The sequence below is a fragment of the Spea bombifrons genome, chromosome 8 (genome assembly GCF_027358695.1).
Source record: "Spea bombifrons isolate aSpeBom1 chromosome 8, aSpeBom1.2.pri, whole genome shotgun sequence".
Taxonomy (NCBI): domain Eukaryota; kingdom Metazoa; phylum Chordata; class Amphibia; order Anura; family Pelobatidae; genus Spea; species Spea bombifrons.
The window spans coordinates 12,398,029-12,407,339 of NC_071094.1; the positions used below are offsets into that span (position 1 = coordinate 12,398,029).

The 9,311-nt window shown below is 43.7% G+C and overlaps 1 long non-coding RNA gene across 1 annotated transcript; it reads left to right on the forward strand.

Annotated features, from left to right (window-relative positions):
• Positions 1-447: 447 nt before the first annotated feature.
• On the forward strand, positions 448-8,244 carry LOC128503530 (uncharacterized). Its single transcript, XR_008355254.1, has 2 exons — positions 448-593; positions 8,057-8,244. It is a non-coding gene; the product is annotated as an uncharacterized LOC128503530 (long non-coding RNA).
• The last annotated feature ends 1,067 nt before the right edge of the window (positions 8,245-9,311 follow it).

Below are 9,311 nucleotides of genomic sequence, written 5' to 3' on the forward strand. Positions count from 1 at the left end.
CTGTTCCCTACACACATGTTAACAGCGTGCGCCTGCGCCTGCCCCCCTCCTCATCGCAGCCCTTATGAAACCAACAACATGGGCTGTTTCACAACAAGGGAGGGCAGCCCAGAGACAGCCAATGGGAGGCCACCCCTGCCGGTCACGTGAGCACACACTTTATGTAATGTTGCCGCACATGTTATGTCAGGGGCTCTTTGTGCTTCTTCTTCTTCCCACTTTGTCTCCGCCGGAGTCCGGATCCACTGCGTGCCAAGCGGGGTGGAGTGTTACCCTCCTGTGACCCATGGATGTCTTTAACTGCCCCTCCTGCCAGCAGGCCCTCTGGGACCCTGTAACTGTAAGATGCGGCCACTCTTTCTGCAAAAGGTGCTTGCGGGGGCCAGCAGTGGACAGGTGCCACATTTGCAAGCAGAAGCTGAAGCCCAGGGGTGTCCAGGCGCTGAAATGTAACACCCTTTTATGCAACTTGCTGGAGAAGTGCCTGCAGAGCGAAACCAGACTGAACAGGGTGAGAAGCGACCTGCGCGATTTGCTCTCACTCCAGGACCACGAAGAGGCAGCAAAAGTGGCCTCCAGAGGAGTTGCGATGGGTGAGTTTCTGTAGGAGGTCCCATGGGGGGCATTTAAATGTCTATATGTGATCCTCATGATGATATAAGAGTAGATCATATATCACATTATATATGATCATTGCTATTATATACCGGGATTAACTCATCCATAGCCAGCGCATATTGAGTTTCTGTAAAATTGTGGACAGTGATCATTATCAATGCGCTTCTGTATTTTAATGGCCTGTTGTATGATTATTATTATTATTTATTGTTGCATATAGCGCCATCATACATACGCTGGTGGCAGCGTGTTAGGTGCCTGCCGCCGTCGCACTGTTACGTGTCTATGTAGGATGCCATCCTGAGAATGGAACGTAAAAACCTTTTTTGTTACTTAAAATATTTGTACTGGTGGTTGATCTGTGCCTTTCTACCATTAGACTGGGCTTAGAGGGTCTTTCAGGTGTTGAAATGTCTGCCCAGAGCCCAGCAATGCATTAAAGTGCAGAACCTTCATAGATGGAGAGGGGGAATGACGGAAGTAGAGGCGCATGTCCAAGACTGGACTCATCTCTGATAGCCTCAGGTCAGTTGAACCATCAGACGTGACATCAGTGCCAGTTAGGCATACCTTGGAGATCTTCTTTAGTCAGCTGACTGCAACTATTTAGGTATTAACCCTTTAATAGCACATCAAGAAGATTCTTTGGAGTGATTTGCCAAATTGTAAGACTTGTCATTTTTTTAAAGATGTGCTTAACTGAGTCACCTGCATTCAAGCAGGGATATCATCCATAACATACTGGTATCAAAAGCACCAAGTAGGGGTCTTATGTATGATCACAGCAGTGTAGAATAGGACAGAGTCAGTTCCAGACAGTGTGATCTGGAGATTTTACTCCTTCATCCGGAGACGCTGATATTTGGGCAACAAACCACGGACTCCGGGTCAAACCTTAAGAGTTCCCAGCTAGGCTCTTACAAGAATTATGGGGCTCATTCATTCTTTGGTGCAAAATTGGACGTTTGGGTGAGAGAGGGAACGTTCCTTGTCTCTCACCCTGCTCTGCGGACGCTGACATATTTAGATTTACGAATGTTTGCCATGTTAGGTTTTTTTATGTTCTGTCCAATAGCAGATTATCTAAAATCATAGCTACCTGTGGAGTAGGAGGAACGTAAACCAGTTCTGGGTGGATCGAGGAGCACCTGTGAACGCTGTGTGTCTGCTTATGACAGCTTGACAAAGGCCCTGTTTGGCCGAAACGTTGCTTTTGTTTGTTTTCGCTTAATAAAGTGTCCTAGAGACTGGAAGCTGTTTGGAGTGCTGGGATTCCTTTTCTTTGTTTGAATGCTTATGATACGGTTTGAGTAATAAGCAGCATTTAACGATAAGTAATTAGCGAGATCTTTAACCTGAGCGCTGTTGGTAGCTACTGAATACTTCAAAGCAGTCTGGTGACACTTTCCCGAACATCCAAGAGGGAGTCACTGGGTTCTGTCTATGAGACACATATAGTGCTACATGTAGTATGGGCGATCAGACCTACTTCCACATTTCTGGGTGACAGATGGTGCCCTTCTGTGGCACCTGGACCAAGAGCCGGAGCTAGGCCCTTTTGCACCCGAGGCAACAATGAAAAATTGCACCCCCCAGCTATTTTTTTTTTTTACAGAGGTTGTTTAATTTACACTGCCCTTACACGCACCTGTCCATAAACACACAAACACACATACACGTTGCCTTTACACACACCTGTTCATTATCACGCATATACGCATACACTGCCCTTATACACAACTGCCCATAAACACACATATATGCATACACTGCCCTTACACACGACTGCCCATAAACACACACATACACTGCCCTTACACGCGACTGCCCTCACACACACACACACCTGCCCATTAATATGTATATACACATACACCAGCTTACAAACATACAAATACCTACACTGCCCTTACACACGCACACACACCAGCTTACAAACACACACCTGCCCTTTAACACGTGTATACACATACACTGCCCTCACACTCCCCTACATTTACACACACACATATACACACACACATATACACAAACACCAGCTTACAAACACAGAAATACCTACACTGCCCATACACACACACACGCTGCCCATACACACACACACACACACTGCCTATTCACACAGACACACACATGCTGCCCATACACACACATGCTGCCCATACACACACATGCTGCCCACACACACACACGCTACCCATACACACACACACACTGCCCACACACACACTGCCCACACACACTGCTCATACACACACACACTGCTCATACACACACACACACACATATTGCCCATACACATACACACACACACTGCCCATACACACACACCAGGTTACAAACACACACACATACACAGCACTTACACACACACCAGCTTACAAACACACACACATATACACAGCCCTCACACACACACACACACCAGCTTACAAACACACATCTATACACAGCCCTTTCTCCCATCTATTACTTTTCTCATCTTCCATCATCTTCTATCTTCCATCCTGTGGTGGGAGCTCGAGGTCTGTCACTCCAGGCCTCTGCTTGACATCATATCCCGGAGCTCTGCATCATTTGCCGTCGCATAGTGGTTAGGGAGAAGGGAAGACGAGGTCTGAATAGGGAGCGTGAGGTCTGTCAAATGTTGGGCCGGTTTGAGGGGGATTGTGATATCCCCAACCAGCCCTGCTCATCGGACACCTCCACCCCAGACCAGTGCTGATGGTGCCTGGGTGCGCACTGCCCACGGGGGCGCCTGATGAGCAGGGCTGGATGGAGAGAGCACAATCGTGCAGTCCCCTGAAGACCGGCACAGGGGAGGGGGCCTTTCCGGTCGCCCCCTCCCAAATAGAAAAGCTACTGTCCGTGATCTCCCCAAGCAGACCTGCAGCTTCTGATCGGGCAGCTGTGCGCCCCCTCGCAGGTGCGCCCAAGGCGAGTGGCTCACTCGCCTCACCCTTGCTACAGCCCTGCCTGGACCAGGAGAATGCCAGCTGTCACTCCAGAAAATATGGTGTCCTCCAATGAAAGTAGGTCCCAATGTAATGTAAGAAAATACCCGCAATGTATAAGTAGGTTGGACCCCCACCCACTAGGGGCCACAAAAAAACCCCTTCATGCCTGGTCATACACAGAAGAACTCTACATTGGCATTGAGAACCGTAGCCATAATGGACTACATACATTGGGAATTAAACAATTCTATTGCCATAGCAACAATTAATAATAATTTATTATCATTCAAGAATTATTTCAAAACTGTATGTATATTTAGTTACAAAAGTATATTGAGTAGAGTACGTTGAATATCGACACATGTAACATTCAATGTAATTATGTTGTAGGCGCAACATATTAAACACTGGCTAAATTTTCCTCCATTTAGCTGCTTGAAGATCTCGGTTTTCCGGGGGCCTTCATCTCCTGAAGAGCTGTTAGACGAGGTCTCTCATTACTTGAAGTCGTCCAGTCCAGACGCCGCTACCCTCATAGCTCCTCTAAAAGCTGCATCCATTGATTCATGTGGCACAATAGTGAATGTGAAGGTAACGTTAAGTTTTGGTATGATTGGGATATAGCCATTGAAATACTGCAGGTTTACCTTACCAGGAGACATACGAAAATCACAAACAGTAGGAACCAAATTCATAACTTACCTCTGGCTCAGGGGGCATAAGATTGAAATGTTGAAATGTTGAAATGTTGAGATACATCTGATGTCATCAATACAATGTGAGCCAGGAGAAAGAGTCAGAGCAAGCTATAGGTAAAGGGCCATATTTTAAATTTAGTTTCAGAGGGTATGCAGAGCTAGTGGAGGGACTGGCACAGTGGGACAGCTAATGATGGGACAGGGACTAATACTCACCGTACCCTTGTCTTTAGACAACGTCACATATTATATGACTCCACTTATTGTACCTCCCCTTTTATTATACTGTAAAGCGTAACATAGATGCACAAACACGTAGTAAAAAATAAATATGCGTACATATACATTGTACTGTGAAAAAGTATTTCCACTCTTTCCCATTTTTTCTGGCTTTTGCACATTTGTCACATTGAAATGTTTCAGATCATCAAACTAATTTTAATATTAAATAAAGTCAACTTCAGTAAAACACAAAATGCAGTTTTCAAATGAAGATTTTATGTATGGGAGGAAAATAAGCTATCCTACTCAACCTGGCACTATGTGAAAAAGTAATTGCCCCCTTACTTATTGAATCAATTAATTAACCAAATTTAAATGATAATTGGGTTTAATTTCACTAGACACCCCCAGACATGATTACTCCCAGCCCTGCTGAATCTAAATATCAGTTAAATAGAAAGTTTTTTGCAAAGTGATGTAGGCTTAAAGATCTCAGAAAGCAGCACATGATGCCACGATCTGAAGAAACTCAAGAGCAAAGAAGAAACAAAGTCATTGACATCTATCAGTCTGGAAATCATCCAAAGCAATTTCTAAGGCTCTGGGACTCCAGCAAAGCACTGTGAGAGCCATTATCTACAAATGGAGAAAACGAACAAAAAGAACACAAACTCTTGTCTGACATTTGCCAAAATACATCTTGATGATCCTCAAGACTTTTGGGATAATATTCTGTGGACTGATGAGTCTAAAGTGGAATTTTTTTGAAAGACATGCTTCCTGGTAAATCTGAAGTAAATCTTAACACAGCATTCCATAACATCATACCAACAGTCTAACACGGTGGTGGTGGTAGTGTGGTGGCCTGGGACTGCTTTGCTGTTTCAGGACCTGGGCGACTTCCCATAATTGATGACGCCTGAAGGAGAATGTCCAGTCATCAGTTTGTGACCTAAAGCACAAGCGCAGTTGGTTATGCAGCAGGACCATGATCCGAAGCACATAAGCAAGTCCACCTCTTAATGGCTCAAAATAAACAAAATGAAGGTTCGGTGCTACCAAGTCAAAGTCCTGACTTAAATCCGTAGGTAATGCTCGAAAACCTTCCAATGTGGCTGAATTAAGCCAAGAAGAGTCACCAATATTAATAATAATATTGCTATTTATTGCAAATGTTTGATTGCACTTTTTGCGCAAAGGATGGCAACCAGTAATGGCATTATTTTTTCACATGAGTAAAAAAGGTTTTGATGAACTCTTTACCTTCAATAAATAAAATAATGATTTAAAAGCTGCATTTTGTGTTTATAAATTGTTTTATATTAACATGTAAATATGACAAGAAAGGAGAAATTGAAGAAATTAGGTAAATACCGTATTTTCTCTAGTTTTTTCAGAGTAAATGGTCTGAAAAATATCCCTCGTCTTATATTCGTTATAATCAAACCTCAAATAGAGATCTGACTACAAGACTAAGATCCATATTCCCCGCAGCGCTGCAGGGGACTTGAATCCTTCTCTCTGGCAGCCAGTGGCTTCTATGACAGAGCGCAGGCATCACATGACCTTCCAGTGCTCCACCAAAGAAGCCGTGGCACTTTTTATTAACAGAGCAATTCTCTCTTCTGCATGTGCTCTGGCAGCTCTTATAACATGCTTTTCTTCTTTCTGCCTAATCTTATAGATCTGTCTGTCTTCCTAACTTTGCTTTTCTTTGTATTTACTAAATGCTTCTTGTTTTTTACTATTCTGGCCACTTCTGCGGAGTATCACAGTGTTTTCTTTAAATTTTGCTCTTACTGACCAGCCTAATAAAACTTTATGTTACCTTCAATAATTGAACTTTTAAATAATCTCATTCCTCCTGTACTACATTAAATGGCACCAAGTAACTTTTTTACACATTTTCTCATTTTAGAAAATTCAGCAAGGGTGTGGGGTCATTAGGGTGACCAAATTTGCCTTGTTTTCCAGGACACATATAATTTTTACATATTGCTGACCAAACCTGCTGTATGGGGCATTATTTTATCTGTGCTGGCAGCATCAATACACAAGGGGGCAGCTGGGGCCATTACTTAAATCAATACTAAAAGGAGGGGCTGGCTGGGGGCAAAAACACAAAAGGGGGGTCAACGACAAAGAATTGTGGGAAAAAACATTGTTTTTATTGTTGTAGCTTAGCCCATCCAGATGTGTGACAGAGCCTGTCCAGGTGTGTGTGTGTTTGGGTGTTAGTTTGGCAGAGCCTTTCCTGTGTTTGGGTGTCGATGTGGAAGAGGCTGTCCTGGTGTGTGTGTGTCAGTGCGGCAGAGCCTGTCCTGGTGTGTGTGTGTTTGGGTGTCAATGTCCTGGTGTGTGTGTTTGGGTGTTGGTGTGGCAGAGCCTGTCCTGGTGTGTGTGTGTGTCAGTGTGGCACAGCCTGTCCTGGTGTGTGTGTTTGGGTGTCGATGTGCCAGAGCCTGTCCTGGTGTATATGTCTGGGTGTTGGTGTGGCAGAGCCTGTCCTGGTGTGTTTGTCGGTGTGGCAGAACATGTCCTGGTGTGTGTGTTTTTGGGTGTCAATGTGGCAGAGCCCATCCTGATGTTTGGTTGTTGATGTGGCAGAGCCTGTCCTGGTGTGTGTGTTTGGTCATCTGTTTCCTGGCACTGTAGAAATAAATTTAACTATTTAATTTTTACCATTTCAGAGATAAAGCACCCTCCTTTGTAGATCACTTCAAAGGACAAACCTTTTCAGGCCCAAAAATCAGAGAGAGGAGAAGTAAAGTTATTGTGTTATTTACTCTATTTCAATCTGCATATTTTATTAAAATTGATTAGTGACTTCAGGCACCCTGTGTATGATGACTTTTTTAGTGTACTGATGTACTCCCAATCCCATCACATTAGATTATATCCTATATTATCTGCCTAGCACTGATGTCATCTTATCCAGTACACATGGATGCTGAGGAGTTAAGCTTCTGTCTATTGATTTTATTTCTATAAAAAAGGCCCACCAAAATCCTCAGCACCAGGCCCATGATGATCTTAATCCAGCCCTGCCAATAACTAATACATAAAGATTTTTGTATATTGTATATTTTTCATTTTTTAGAGTCAATTACCAGCCCCTGGCAAGTATGTCTTAATGGGAAATAAGATTAAAGCGATTAAAGGGAAATGCTCTGAAAAATACCCCTTGTTTTATAATCCAACCTCAAATAAGAGTAAGATCCAGATCCCTGCAGCGCTACAGGGGACCTGGATCCTTGTCTCTGTCAGCTGGTGGACGTCTGCGCAATGTGCCGGGACTCCTATGACGGAGCGGCAACGTGACATAATATTTGGGTCAACATAGAAGTAAAGTCATGCAGTAAGAAAAAAAATGATATAGCTGTATTATTCCAAAAGAAAATGAAGCCTTTAGTCAGTTGATACACTTTATTACGCTAAAATAGAAATACATATAAAGTAACAAAAGCTTTTAAGACCTCACTTGTCACTTATTTTGTGTGATTTATATTTATATGAATTTCTGATGTTAAGTATTTCTTTTTCTTTCTAAATATCTTACAGGGAGGAAAGAAGAAAAAAGACAAGCATTAGAAGAACAAAAGTGATACAATGTTGCTGGAACATGCATTTAACAAACCTCCATTATACTTATTAATGCGCTTCTGCATGTGTGTTTGTAAATGGTCTGCAATGTATATACTGATCTTTACTTAAAGGTCATGGGTTTTCAGAATAAAACCTTAAACAAACTTGTTGAAGTATTCCAATATCTTATGAAATATACCGAGTACCTGTATATAGACTCTATACAATCGTCTACAGCCTAGGGCTGAATATTGAGCAGACTGAGGGATCTATCAGGAAATAACACGGGGGCTCAATATAGAAAACAGAGGGGGGGGTATTAAAGAAACATTTACATAAATAAAGGTGTTTCACAATGTATCAGAGGGAAGTTCGTGAAATCAAGGAGCTGAAACCACAACTCTCCTGACAAGCCTTCTGTTGGTGAATAACTACAAACAGCAGACTAAAGTGGAGGACTGCATTGGGATGCGGGTTCTGCGGGACCCACCAAAAAACTCGGGTGGTCTTTCGGGCGCTGCGGACGGTCAGACACTGTACCTGCGGGTCTCAGTAATCCTGCGCACTCCCGCAAGGCTGCCTTCGCGTTGCTCCCTCACAACATCTATTCTCTTGTTCCGCAAAAGGAAGCCAGCGGAGTCACGTGATTTTACGCCATGTCACATGACTCTGCTCAGCTCCTGGGTGGAACAAGAGAAGAGATGCTGTAAGGGAGCAACATGAAGGCAGCCTTGCGGGACTGCACAGAAAATCTGCAGTACAGGTAAGGGGGTGGGTGTGATTGACCACATATGTTGCGGGAGCGGGCGGAATCGGACACATATGTTGCGGGAGCGGGTGGGATTGGACACATATTTTGCGGGAGCGGGCGGGAGTGGAACGCGCACATTGTGGAAGCGGGCGGTAATGGTCACAAAATCAGCGGGAGCAGGATTAAAAAAACTAAAGGACCTGACTCTAAACAGGTCTTGACTGAGGATGACCAACTGGCTCTGGCACTTGAAGGCCACCAAATAACATTTGTGCAGAGATCAGCAGGATATGTGTGGCTGCGAGTAACGTTATTACAGTTTTGGAGCGTACGGTCGCCCGTATCCATCGGGCAGTCACACAATAGTGGGATATGGCGGTATGGGTAATTTGCTATCCCCGCCCATTGTTTATATTACCATTCATTGAAGCAGTTCCCCACCTTTGTGTATAGATTATTTTTTGGGGTTGCCAACTTGCT